Genomic DNA, 14,442 nt, shown 5'->3' with positions numbered 1-14,442 from the left:
CACTCCAACAGGTCTCTGATGTTCATTGTCTGCGTATGCCTTCTCTAGGTGAGGATGGGGAGAAGCAGCTAAGAAATGCCCCCTAGCTGGCTAGAAGTAGAGAGATCCACTGCGATTTCTTTGCATCAAAGCCTGATGATAACTATGAACCAAGAGCGGTTAATGACCCAGCCCCTTTAGCTCTCTCCCACTTCAGGACTGCTGCCATCCTAGAAAGCCCCCACTTCATTCCCAGCAGCCCTCATTGTGATGAAAAGGATCCCGAGGCCAAGTGTATGTAGGCAGACTCTGCCATGCAGATTTCCCTGTCTGCAGGGAGTAGCAGCAGCAGGCGACAGAAAGGCACGGAGAAGGAGAAAGGAAACAAGTTGACTGCCTTGGAGTCCTCCAGAAATGTCTGCAGTGTCCTAGTGGGCATCCAGGGTGAAGTCCTGGGAGGACAGAGGAGAGCCCCGGGAGGGTGTGATTGGGCAAGAAGGAGCAGCTTGCAGGTGACCCACGCCTAGTGCTCACAGGAGAGCTGCCTTAAGCACCATCTACCAGGCAGTGAGGGTCTGCTGAAAAGAAGCATTCATGGCTGGAGTTTTTCTAGTGTGAATCCCTTCCCAGTGAGAAAGACCTCAGAGAACTTAAAAGGAAGGACACAGAAGAGTGGCAGAGAGGGTGAATGACAGCATGGCATGCTCCAGGGCTGGGCAAGAGAGCCAGGAAAACGTGATATATACTCCGCTTTACAGAGATGTTAATTAATGCCTGCCTTGTCCTAGAAACCAAATTGGTACCTAATGCTAAGTGCGGAAAGTGCGGAGATTGTTTGAACCCAGATGTTTAGCTTATAACCAGCATAATGACTGCTGGCTTTGCATTAAAATGATGGATCCTGAGGCTGCAAATACATGAGAAAGGAAAGAGGGTAGAGAGGAAAGCAGAGAAAGGAGTGGAGGTCTGCAGGGAAGATGCAGACATTTCAGGAAGATCCTGTACCCTATCCCTTTGCCTCTTCCAGGTCTCGTGAGGGACTGTTTACCTGGGAGGCACCCACTGTTGCTGGAGCTCATTATTTCTATTGCAAACCATGTGCTGCTGTACAAGTAGGTGGGACCTACCTGTCCACGCCCTCGAGGGGCATGTGGGGAGAAATGTTCCATTTCTTCCACAGCCCGGAAGACAGAGGTGGACCCCATTGTCACACATGACTAGGGGAGCTGACCACATTTAGCCAGACTCTGAGAACGCATGTGGGTATATATCTTGGGTGTGTATGTGTGTGCACACGCCCACCATGCTTAAAAAGCAAATAAGGTTTCTTCTCCCTACTGGGGTCTCCCCATTGTGAGAGATCTGCTTTATTCCATCTACGCTTTTCAGTCAATCAAAGGGCAGCTCACACAGCACACAGCGGGAATACAATCTCCCTCCCGGGGCGTCTGCGCTTCTCCCCAGCCTAGCCAGAGACCTTTGCAGGAGCTGAAAAAAGTTTGGAAATAGCGGAGTCAGGGTGCTGAAAAAGCCGTTTCATTCAGCCCCCATCTTCAGGATTTACAAAAACAACCCAAATTCTGAGCCTAGCACTGAGGCCTCCTTGTTCAAAAGAATGTTTGCTCCTCTCCCATCATGTTCTGGAAGACTCGTAACATATTTTTCCCACTGGTGGGTTTGTGGGATACTCTGAACACATGATCTTGGACAGAGGGTACAAGCTTACTCAGTTCTGGGGGAGAATGATATGATCAGGTTGCCCAGAAAGGTACCTCAAAGGGACAGCTCCAGAAACGCAGGAGCTTGTACATGTATATTCAATTCCAAATTTGTTTTGGAGCTCATGTTCTTCTCCCTATGACAACTGAGACCCTAAATGAGTTGCTCTTAGACCCTAAGAAGGGAACTATGGAAAAGCCTCTTAGAACCCCAGACACTTCCTACCTCCTCCAGAAAAAGTTAAAATGAGCAGCCTGTGAAACTCCAGCCAGAGAGAACAAGAACGAAAATGCTTTCGGGAAATAGGACCTTAAAGAACGGGCTTCTGTGGAGTGGTTCTACACTCGGAGCAGCCCTGGGCTCTGGGGGACGCTGGCAGACCCATGAATGCTTTGCCTCCTCCAGTGGGCACCGCCTCCCGCCGCGGTCGTGAGGGAGGGAAGCCTCCTCTTTTGGAGAACTACACCCCTCGTGCTTCCCCCTTCTAGTTATCTCTCTCAGACACACACCTCGAAAGGCATGTGACAGGTGTTCGCCAGCCGGAGGCACCGGGGAAGGCAGCCCCATGTGCCAAGGAAGGGTAGGGAGGTGAGAGGGGACCCAAGTCCTGTGTCTCCAAGCCCTGTCTCCTTGCTGCTAAGCAGGGACTGAGGCTGTGAATAAGGTCATACCTTTTAAGGAGGATATGACCCCCGTACCTTCCCTAGACAAGCAACATACGCGGCGATGCTTTAAGCCGCTTTCTGTCTGAAATCTCGGCGCATTCCCGGGGAAGCAGTGCCACGCTTCAGAAAGGCGTTTGTGCTGCCTCTTACTGGGGAAACGCAGTGTCTGTTCCATATGCACCGCCCTACAGAACTGCAGCCCCAACCGCCTATGTGGCCTCCTCTCCACGCGTTGGGCCATCACTCTCTCCAAATAGGCGGCCGAATATCTGTGGTTCTGTCTCCCGTTGAAATCCCAGGGTGTCCAAAGGCCACGGGGCCGCGATGACACTGGGTGGGTCTCCGGAGACCTCCCAGGACTTCTCCCGTTTTAAAGCCCAGCTAGGGATGAAAGGGGCTGAGAGCTAAAAAATCGCTCCCTCAACCTTTTCGGGTGGGAGGCAGAGCCGGGAATACACAGAATCCCACCCCGAAAGTCCGGGAAAGAGAAGTCTGAGTCCGGGAGAGTGAGAGGAGAACGCACCCGGGAAATCCCTGCTCCGGCCGCTGCACCTCCGCGGGCGTCCAGGTGGGACGTGGGCAGGTGCGCGAGCGCCGTGTGTGCCGGTGTGGATCTGTGTGTGTGCCTGCGTGTGTGTGTGTGCGTGTGCCGCGGGCTGGCTCCAGGGCACCGAGGATTCCCGGGCCGACCCGGCCCGGGTCTCTCCGACCGCGCTGCCCTCACCGCCCGCCCGGCCCCGTTCCCCGGCTGGCCGGCTCCTTACCTGGACGCGCCGCGTTTCCCTCCTTCAGCGGGAGCGCCGCATTGACACTGCAGATGGAGACTATGCCGCTGCCTCTCGCCCTCCTCTGAACGTGTGCGTGTGCGCGCGTGTGGCTGCCTCCTCCAGCCCCAGCCCCGAACGCAAATACTCCACCGAGGCACAGGGAAGCCGGGAGCAACCGAGGAACGCGGAGGGCGCCGAATCAGAGCCTGCGGGGCTTGACAGCTCCTCTTGCGGCGTCCAAGGTGGGAGTAATGTCCAACAAGAAGGTCGGAAAATGGGGATCGATTCCGAACACCCCTTTCCTCCACCCAACCCCGGAGTCTAAGCAGCGGCGGCGGCTCTCGGGGGCTGCGGTGGCGACGCGGGGCTGCCCCCCTTCGTCCCCACCCCCGCGGGCTGAATGTCCTTGATGCCAAGCGGGCACAGCGGCGTCACTCCGCGCCGCCCATGCTCGCCCGGTCGGGCCGCTGCCCGGGCGCGGCGAGTGCGCGGGGGACCCGCCGGGGAGCGCTCTCGGCGCCTCTGCGCGCCTCTCTGGGTAGCGGCGGCCGCCCCCCGGCAGCCCGCGGCCGGCCGCGCCGCTGCAGCCCCCACCCTTGCCGGGGGATTCGCCGGGCAGTGCCCTGGGGCCGGGGCTGGGGGGCCTCGGGAGCCGCCGGCTGCTCCCCGGGGAGGCGCGGGGCTGCGGCGGTGGTGGTGGCGGCGGCTGGCGCTGCGGCAGAGGAGAGCTCGGCCGCGGGCCGAGCCGGGCCTCCCGGGCGCGCCCCCGGCCCCCCGGGCGGGCTGCTAGCAAAGTTTGCAGGGGGCAGGGAGCGGGGCCGCCGCTGGCTCGGCCGCCGCCGGAGCTCCCGGGCTGCCTGCTGCCGCCGCGGCTCGCTGCTGCTGTGCATTGAAGCCCGGCCAAGCGCTGCAAAAACTCCAGCTGCCTGGCGCTCTCTGGGTCCTCCTCTCCTCCCTCCCGCCCTCCCTGCTTCCCTTCCTCCCTCCCTCGCCTCGCCTCCTCTCCTCCCCGCCGCCCGCCGCCCGCCGCCCGCCGCCGCTCCCTCTCTGGCTCGCTCTCGCTGGCTCGGAGCTCGCGGCTGACATCTAGACCGAGGGAGAGCTGCTGGCAGAGGGGGCAGGGGGCGCCTCCCTACACTCTCCCACCCGCCGCCGCCTGGCTCGCCGGCTCTCGCCCTACCAATGTTTGCCGACACCCCCCTGGGTCCCCTCGGCCCGCACGGAGCCACCCTGGCAGTGGCGATGTGGGGCGGAGAGGGGGGCATACATGGGTGACCCGGGCGCAAGGCGCGCGCTCAGAGGGAGGCACCCAGCCGCCTCGGAAGGTACAGCTCTGGGCGCTGGCCGTCGGAGGGACCCTCAGGTGCTCAGAGCTGACACGAGCGCACACTGACGCCGAGGCATACACCCATTCCTACTCAGAACCCCTCCCAACACCCCACCAAGTCACCCCCACATGGCACCCAAGGAGGCCGAGGACACCGAGGGCACAAGGCCTGCACGAGAGAACATGAGTGGTCAGTGCCCCAGAGCTGGTTTGGTAACCTGACTTTTCCAGTCATGTTTATACTGAGCAGTTCTCCTGGCTCCTCTCTTCTCTGAAACCCTGGATCCTAGACTACATCCAAAACAGACCATGCCAACATCAGGGTGGTTTCTGAAGTCCAAAGAAAGAAATTACCATGTGGTTCTGGTTTAGGCAGTGGAGATGGGGAGTGGGTGGCACTACCTCCCACCTCTGCCTAGATCCTGTTAGGAATGGGCCCACCCACCAAGAGAACCCAAAGGGATTCCCACACCTGTTATCGCAACTCTGTGCATACCTCCCTCATCCTCATCCTGGCTCCCAGCATAGTCTCAGGGAAGTGGCACCTTCAGCAGTGTCCAGTAGGCATTCCCTGGGATAGGCAACCATCAAGGACGACCCTCTAAAGGAGTCAACGGCTCTTGGCCTCCTCTCTCCTGTCCCTTCTTTAGTTTTCCGTGTCCTCACACCCAGCAACTCCCTGCCCATTACTGTCCCTCCCATCAAAACATCTCAGAGCCTCCTTATTAGATGGACATGGTTGATAATGGCATAAATTCCTATACCTCCCTATATGGGTTATATTCTCACAGAAAACAAAGTTGTGTGAATTGGGGAGCCTTTGAACGGAGCTGTGAGATGATAGTTTAAACAAGCCCCAAGGTGAGCAGCACATGTAGGTCAGGCTTGGCCCACCCATAGAGGACCCCACTGAAACTTTGCTCTCACCAATGAGAAGATGAACCAAGCCAGAATGAGGAGTAAACCAGATGTTTGATTCTTTGGTTAAAGGATATTCCAGGAGACAGCGTGGAGCCCTTTTAGTCTCTGGTTCTCTGCTAAGTATTGCATGGCCCAGAGAGCAGCAAGGAGTTATCTTATTAAGCTTACGTGAATACATTGATCTGGCTCCACTCTTCCCAGAAACCCTGAATCCCAGACTCTAGATAAAGCACACAATATCAGGTTAGTTTCAGAAGTCCAGAGACACACATAACAAAATCACTCAATGCTACTGCCTCTTGGACATCCTTCCGGGGTGGAGGAAGCCCAGGGCCAAATGTCTCTCTGTGCAAGACTGGGATTAGCATGAGGCCAGCCGGGCACTGAGGATACAAAATCGAAGGAAGCCCCCTCACCCCCAGATCCATGTAAGGTTTGCATCACCTGATCCTGGCACTGCTTCTAGGTGCCCCTTTTAAAATTGCTGCATGGGACCATCACAGTCCATTCCCACAAGTGAGAGCCCAGATAGCCCCACGAAAGTCCCTAATGGGTTACTTAAGGAATATTGTTCAATAAAAGCAGGGCAGGGGGTACTCCTTCTGAATATCTGTTGGCCACTCAGTATCCCATAAAATGCTGAAAGGAAGGGGGGAAGGTGAGAAAACAGCTCTGTCTCCATTCTCAGTCATTCTGGCATGTATTTTTAATACAATCTGATTGTCTTTTTCCTCCTCGTATCAGGCGTGTGTGTGTTTGTGTGTGTGTGTGTGTGTGTGTGTGTGTGTGTGTGTGTGAATATGGCTTGAGTTCCAGGCCCATTTCCTGATGGATAGACGGGAAGTCAAAGACCTTTTTCTTTTTCTTTTTTTTCAGAGGTGGCAAATAAAATGTGTTTATTATTCTTTATCTCCTGCCTAGTGTGTGGTGTCATTTATTTTCATTCAGAGAAATGAATGCCATGTGGTGCCTGAAGAGTAATAACAGAGCCAAATGACAGGGAAGACATACAGCAAAAAGCTGGACCAGCTATGAGCAGGTGAGGGGCCCAGCCAGCTCTCCGTTGTTAATGGGGCCATATCTCAAATTGCCTTTTCCCTGCTTTCCTTTCACTGAATAACATGGTGAAAGGCATACTGAAGGGGGCAGTTATCATATTATCAGAAGGAGGAGCAGAAAGGGTCAAATTAGCCGCAGTAGAGGATTTTTTTTTTCAGTGATGGCCCATTGGATTGACTCCCTTAAGTTAGGAGAATGGAATGGGGTGGGATGAGTAGAGCCTCCACATTGGAAGTTAGAAGACACATGTCCTACTTCTGGTCCTGTCATCGGCTTTATAATTTGGAGCAGGTCACGCCCTCTCAATGATACTTCATCTCTCATTTGACACATTTGCCCCTTAGAGTTGCAATGACATTCAAAGGATATACCATCTTATTAATGTGCTTTGAAACTCAAAGGTAAGTACAAAACACATGTAGGGAATTAGGGTCACTTTCCAGACAAACGTATCTTTTTTATTTTCAAATAGAATGATACAATGAGGGTAGGCCTTCTGCTGTCTTGTCCGCACCCCATGAATGAACACACAGGCAAAGGCAGCATCTTACCACAGTTCAAAATGTGTTTCTGCATTAGGTACAAGCTCTTTTGGCTCTCACACCTCCTCTACCCCCTCCAACTGACGAGGGCTAAGGGAGACACAAGTAGGACCATCTAGCCGTCCCCTACTGACAATGGCTCTGAGAGTCACTCCCTCTGTCCCTTGTCTGGTCGTGAAGCTGGTTATGTCATTGTCTGGACCCACGGCCACAAGAGGGAGAAGCTAAATGGCATATTGCTTCAGAGAGTCCTGTTTTCTAAAGAAGCTATGTTTGTGGGACTTGGGTTGGGGTTTATTGCTGGGTTTAGACAGAAAAAGTATTAGTTCATCTCTCACGGCTGAATAAAAGGACCAGTTTAATAGGAAAGAGGAGAAGAAACCCTTAAATTTCCCTTCACTTAGCTACCACCATTTTATTAGCCTAGGAACAGTGCTGCTATTTAAGTTGATCAAAGCCAGATTTGCTCGTTAAATAAATCACCAGAGCCTGGTGGTGCTGGAGAGACCTTTTCTTTTCCCCAAGAGCTGCCCTCACGGCTGGGTCTTGTACCTTGCACTGGACAGAAACCACAGGCAGGCAGGCAGCAGCTTAAAAACCTAAATTGTGGCGCCACCTGCAGGACAGCAGAAATATCATCAGTATCCCACAGCTCAGCAGAGGAGGCAAGAGTAGCCTTCTGCAGTGACATGGGTGAGGCCAGGGTCCCCTCTGGCCCCTGCTTTCTGCATGTGTCACCAGATGTCCACAGCACACTCCAGCAGCCTTTAATCTGCATCCTCCTTGAATGCTGCCATTTCAAGGCATGGACGGCAGCTCTCAAGATTCTCAGTCCATTCAAACTAACTTATTCTTCCCTCTGTCTCCCAAGGGACTAAGTGGACCTCTAAGCCAAGTCTTCGAGACTGGACCATGGAGCAGTAAAGCAGAAAGGAGAAGTGACTGCCTTTCGAGGAAGATGAGGGGAGGAACATCCTTGTGTCACCACAGTGCCTACTAGTAGGTTGAACTTGGTGGCTGGGTATTCATAGCAGACCCAACTGTTCCAGGCTTCCCTAGCATATGGGTGCAAATGAGCAGAGATATTAACATTCAAATCTCAACTCCCAGCCTTTTCTGCTCAGATAAGACTTTGGCCACCACCGAGAAACCCCTCCCTGTCTCTTCCCATTATGTCAGAGACCCCCTGTGCTTAGGAACAAGTCTGACCACTTCATTCACCACGAGTACCCTCTTGCAAATCCACTGCCCATGAGCCATTTGATGGAAGGACATCTCTGCATTGCCAGCTCTGTGGCTGCCCTCTGTAAGGGCACCTCCACCAGGCTGCACTGCTGGACATGGCAAGCTCTGCTGCAGTGCCATGGCTTTCTAAGCCACACCAGGGGATTGGTGTTTAAGTAGGGAGGACACCCCTCTCCTCCTACACACACACACACACACACACACACACACACACACAAACACACTGTGGATCTTGATCTTCTGGGCACCAAAACAACTCCCATGCCTCCCATGGTCCGAGTCTTACTCCCCTTCTTCCCCAGACCATTTCATCTATTGCCCCCTCTCCAGAATGCTTCCTTCTCTTTCAACTAACTAACAACAACAAAAAAAAAAAACTTGTCTTTTTAACCACAGAAACCAGAAGTTAGAGGATATTGTGAGGTAAGGGGAGATCGAGGGAGGGAGGTGGCGTGACCTAACTCCATTGGCCAGAAACAACAGAGTCCCAGATCTGGCCAAAGCCATGTCTTGCTACAACAAGAAAGGAGAAATACCTCAGTGTAACACTTCTGGGGGTTAAGTCCTGGGAGGCATAAGATCCCATAGTATGCCTGAATTCCAAGGACTGGATACAGTTCATGTCTCCCACATGGCACGTCTCTCTCTCGGCACTGCCTGGTTTAAATGAGTCACTTGGCCCCTCAGACTGGGGTGCACATAACCGAAAGGTCTCAGGTTGTTTTCCTTGTGATGAAGATGGATTTGTGCTGATGGGTTGAAGGCTCTTGCCTGGTAACACATTTACAAGATGGTTGCCAGGTGGTCTGAGTGTAAGCTGTTCTAAGTGACTGTGGTTGCCAGCCTCCAAAATGGCCCCAGTGACTCTCAACCAGAGGTATTCATGCCCTCATGCAGTCTGCTCCCACACTGAATCAGAGCTGACTTAACCGACCAAGAAGTGACAGTGTCCAAGGCTAGGTCAAAAAAGACATTTTATCTTCCAGCTTGGTCTCTTGAGGCCCTTGAACCTGCCATGTGGTGAGAAACTGAGCCTACCCACCACCAACCAGTGCCAGCTTGCCATCCCCATGAGCAAGCCACCCTAGGAGCCCATCCTCCAGCCCCAGTTCAGCCTTCAGATGATTTCAGCCTTCAGAAGCTTCCAACTGAGGTCCCAGACATCACAGAGCAGAGATAAGATATGGTTTTATGCCAGGGATTTGGTATGCAGTAACAGATAACAAATACAGTGATTTGCAGGGAAGATATCATTCCTCTGACCTTGACCTCATTAACCTCTTAAGCTTATTATTTGAGCCCACTTGGCTTTAGAATGAGAAGGAAAAAGAGGGGAATGCTTGATGCATGATAGTCTCATGCTGGTCAGGACTGGGCACCAATAGATGTCCTGCCAGTCACTCCCTTCAGAGCTCCTGAGTTAAGCCTCTTAGTACATCTCAGTGTGTTACATGGAAATGAGAAAACCTAATGAAGAGGCTTGAAAGCATCCACATACAGAATACTGAAATCCAGCACTCACCTGAGATGGGCCATCATCAGTTCAGTTCCAGGGTATTGGCCATCAGAGACATTCAAGAGAGAGGCAGAAAGTTGTGCCAGGTCCTGTTCACTTTCACAAGCTGTCTGGCACCTGCCTCTGCCAGAGAATCTTTTGGAGGTGAGGTTGAATGAGGTTCCAGGGTGAGGCCTTGCACCTGTCAAGCACCAGGCCTAGTGGTGCAGAAAGCGTTCCCTACATCTGATCCTGACCCGTGTTGCACCACAGGGCAGGAGGGAGGCCCAAGGATGCTTCCCATAGATGGCAGGTAGTGTAAAAAGAGACTAGAAGCGAGATGTGATTGAAAGCTAATCATCCACTTTCCCTACACACCATTCTCCTTGAGAACTTCTCGCATCACCTTCTCTCCTGTGCCCTCAGCAGCTTCCAGAGAGCTCAGTGGAGCCTGCAGGCTATCAGCAAGTCCAAGGCATATACAAGGGTTAGGACGAGAGAAGAAGGGAAGAAAGAGGCAAAGAGGAAGAAGAATGAAGGGACAGTGGTGCCTATGCGAAGTGGAGAAAGACAGCCGCAGACAGTTGCCTTGGGGATTCTGAGGACAGGGCTTAGGCCCGAGGTGACCTCTCTCCACTTTAGTGTCTGCCTCCAGGACTCTGCGGCCTGGCTCCCTTCTCCTTCTGGCCCTATTTTCCTGGCTAGGCCCAATATTCTTCCTCTGTTTTTAAAGGGCTTTCTCCTAATGCACCCCTGCTGACTGTAACCTTCACAGATGTGATGTGTCCCTTGTGGAGTCCAGAGAGAGCAGGTACCCTCGAAGCCTGAAGTCCACAGAGGTGTGTGGTAGCACATGAGGCTTGGGGAGGGCCAATCATGCCATCTCTCCCCAACTTTGCAGCCAGCAATGCCAGGCCAGCAGCTGGAAATCAGCCACTGTGGATGTATTTGCACCATGGAAATTGGCACATGCTACAAATCGGGGCTTTTGTTTTTGTGGAGAGCTGATTGTTAAACACCTTCCAGTACACTTCTGGCAGGTCCAATGATGGGCCTGTATAAGGTAGGTCAGCCCAGGCCTGCCCAGTTCTCAAATAATTGTTCATAGGAACCCATCAGATACATGAACTGCATCAGCCCAGTTCAGGGTCAGAGTAAGAGTTTCTTTCTGTGCATACCCCATCTTTTGATTATAAGAAAATATTAATATGGAATCTTTCTATTAGCTGTTCTTTCCAAGTCTTATAGGTAAGGAGCCTTTACTCATGGTTTTTGACGCTAAAATCAATTTGTTATTCTTTTCCTGCTAGGTAAACTGAGGCAAGGGATGTTGACGTGACCCACAGGTGCATAGGAAGCTTGAAATATACATCTGGTAACACCTGTCATTTACTCCCTCCACCTCAAACTTAAGATTTATGCCTTGGGTTTGGCAGAAATTCTGTTTTCATTTCCTCAAAGCACTGCTGTTAAAATTACCATATATCCATACAACAGAACATGGTGCAGATGTAAAACAAAATGAAAACAAAATGAAGTAAATCTATGTATGCTGCTCTGAAAAACAACAGCAAAATGCAGAACGGTGTATTCGTGTATATCTTTGCATATTTTGAGTATACAAAATAGGCTTGTACATACATAGGACATTTTGGAAGGATACACAAAAAACAGCAGAAACCTCAGAGTGAGAGAACGATATGTATTTTCTTAATTTATTGTATATTCTTATTCTTTTTGACATTTTACCACGTGCAAGTACTACATTCTCCATTTTTCAAAAAGCTAGTTGAAAATGAACAAAAAAATACTGCTACTAAAAACATCTTTCTCACACCGCCAGTCCTCTGCTCGCTCTCTCTTCTCAAATCCAGCCAACCACTCCTCCACCCCATCTGTATCATATTCGAGTTTGCCTTTGTTCTAGTTTTCTACTAGATGCACCCTGTTGCTCCTCTTTTGTGGGCTGCCGTGAAGGTCACACAGCAGCCTGTCTGCCTAGGCATGATCCGGTAAACGTCCCAGAGAATGAGACTTCATCTCTCATTTCCTAAAGACCAGCCAGTATCCTACTTGGCCAGAGAACTTCCGTTTGGCACTAGATTGATTATAGGGGGATTCCAGAGATGCTCCAGCACCTCCTTTCCATGCTAAAGCAAGCAGCTTTAGATCAAGTCAAAGGAAATATCCTTCTACATTGGAGTCAGTAAACTCATGGAAACTAACACTCAGACATGGTACAGGCCAAAACTAGGATGATGCCAGGAAACATTTAGATAGCAACGGGTAAAAGCTCCATATTGTTATTAATGTTATCAGGAACTGTGTAGGGAGAGACAAAGAAAGACCAGAGACAGGCAAATGGCATTCCAGTTTTGCAAAAGGGGAAAATAATGTGAGTTCTGAAAAACACAAACAAATGAGTGTGGCCCCCAAAGTGACCACTGGATCACTAAAAGATAGGTATATGATTATTTAGAAAAGGATGTGATTGATCACTAGGAGTAAGTCTGGAATCACTGTCTTCATCATTTGGGGCTGCTATTATGAAATGCCACTCTCTGGGTGGCCTTAACAACAAATGTTTATTTCTTACGGTTCTGGAGGCTGGAAGTCTGAGATGAGGCCAACATGGTCAGGTTCTTGGTGATGGTTCCTTTTCGGTTTATGTCCTCAGATGGTTCTTCCTTGGTTCATTCAAGCAGAGAGAGATCTCAAACGACTCTTCCTCTTTTTATAAGGACTCTATCCATCAGGGGCGGGGGCTCTACCCTCATGACCTCATCTAAACCTAATTACCTCCAAAGGCCCCAACTTGGGGGGTTAGGGCTTCAACATACGAATTGGGAGTGGGATAACACATTTAGTCCACAGCAATTACAAAGAACAAACTTGGTTAGGCTGGTCTTGCTCTCTAGCTCAACAAGGCTGTGAGGCTTTTAGATCAAGGAAACATAAGTGAGAACATCTGAACTGAATCAAGGCATTTAATAGACTCTTTAATAAAATCCTTGTAGAACACCAGGCAATGTAGGCTGGTGAATTAATTGACTCAATGGTTAAACCCCAAAGATGTTCATTAATGCATCAAAGACAACATGAAGGAGGGTTTTCTTAGGGTATATGTCAGAGCTCTGTTCTCAGACTAATCCTATTCAACACATTTACTAATGACTTGGATAATGATAGAGGAGACATGGTCATCAAATTTGTCTACGATTGCAATAAAAGAAACATATTAAATGTGAGTATTGACAATCCTGCTCCATCTTAAAGAAAAAGAAACTTTTGCCGAATGTCAGGCATTCTGGATGTTGACAGGGCATTTTGGTGTTGCCTTGAGGTACCATTCTAAGGAATGAAAAAGGTGAGAGAGCTTAACAGATTTACGTTTGAAAATATATGGCGCTCTCAGGCCAGGTATGGTGGCTCACACCTATGATCTCAGAACTGGGGAGGACAAGACAGGTAGATTTCTTGAGCTCAGGAGTTCAAGACCAGCCTGGGCAACATGGTGAAGCCCCTTCTGTACTAAAAATACAAATTAGCCAGGTGTGGTGGTGGGCACCTGTAGTCCCAGCCACTCAGGAGGCTGAGGCAGGAGAATCACTTGAACCCGAGAGGCGGAGTTTGCAGTGAGCTGAGATGGTGCCACTGTACTCCAACCTCGGTGACAGAGTGAGATTCCATCTCTAACAACAACAACAACAAAATTAATTAGCTGAGTGTGATGGCATGTGCCTGTAGTCCTAGCTACTCAGGAGGCTGAGGTGGGAGGATTGTTTGAGCCCAGGCAGGAGGTCCAGGCTGCAGTGAGCCGTGATTGCACCACAGCACTCCATCCTGGGTGACAGAGTGATACCTTGTCTCAACCCTAAAACAAAGTATGAGCTGAAGTTGACAATAAGCTCAATATGAATCAATAGTGAAACACTGCCAAAGTCAAGGGAACGTAAGCTGTATTAAAAGAGAATGGAGTCCCAAAGGAAGCAGTCCTGCTCAACTTTGAGATAGGTAGACTATACCTGCATTATTGTATAGAGCTCAAGGCCCCACACTTTAAGCACTTTATGATAAGTTTGAGCACATTCAGGAGAGAGTGGCCGAGCCCAGAAGGGAATTAATTTGAAACAATCAAAGTAACTGGTGATGTTCAGCTTTGAGAAGTAAGGCTCAAGGGAACATAACAGCTTCAAATATTTGAAGGGCTGTCAAAGAGAAGAGCTACTGCATTCCTTCTGTGTAACATCAAGATGTGAAAGTAGGATCAGAGAATGGAACTTATCTTATTTAGACATATTTTGGCTCAATGCGAGGAATGTCTTTCTAATAGAGTTCTCTAAAGATAAAATAAATTTCCTTGAGTAGTAGTGAGTTCTCCATCACTTCGTGTGGTCAATCAGAAACCAGGGGATGCTTAAGTGAAGACTAGAGTTTGGATTGAATGACCTCTGATGTCGCTAGAGGTTTGAGATGTTTTTCATTCTGTACTTATCCTTGTATGCCCTAGGGTGCCGTAGGCTTTGCATTGACTCAGTAGATATTTATTAGGTTGAACTGGAATGCTTTGGGGGTAATTCCTTGGGAAGAGAACCAATATCCCACCCAAGACCATTACTAAGGAGAGAAGTCAAGGATGAAGCCAGAAACTTAAGGCCAAGGGTGGGACAAAGGGAAGGAGCAGGCACAGGACTCAATTAAACCCTGCCTCTTCCCACTCTGC

The 14,442-nt window shown here is 50.5% G+C and overlaps 1 protein-coding gene across 1 annotated transcript in view; it reads right to left on the bottom strand.

Moving 5' to 3' along the window:
• PLXNA4 (plexin A4) overlaps window positions 1-3,561 on the bottom strand; it is a 450,027-nt gene extending 446,466 nt beyond the window's left edge. Inside the window, exon 1 of the mRNA XM_050782490.1 lies at window positions 3,128-3,561. The gene's annotated coding sequence lies outside the window, so the exon portion shown is untranslated. The remainder of the gene's footprint in view (window positions 1-3,127) is intronic.
• Between the last annotated feature and the right edge of the window lie 10,881 nt (window positions 3,562-14,442).

This window comes from Macaca thibetana, chromosome 3 (assembly GCF_024542745.1).
Source record: "Macaca thibetana thibetana isolate TM-01 chromosome 3, ASM2454274v1, whole genome shotgun sequence".
NCBI classification, from domain to species: Eukaryota; Metazoa; Chordata; class Mammalia; order Primates; family Cercopithecidae; genus Macaca; species Macaca thibetana.
This window is presented reverse-complemented; position numbering and strand designations above follow the sequence as displayed.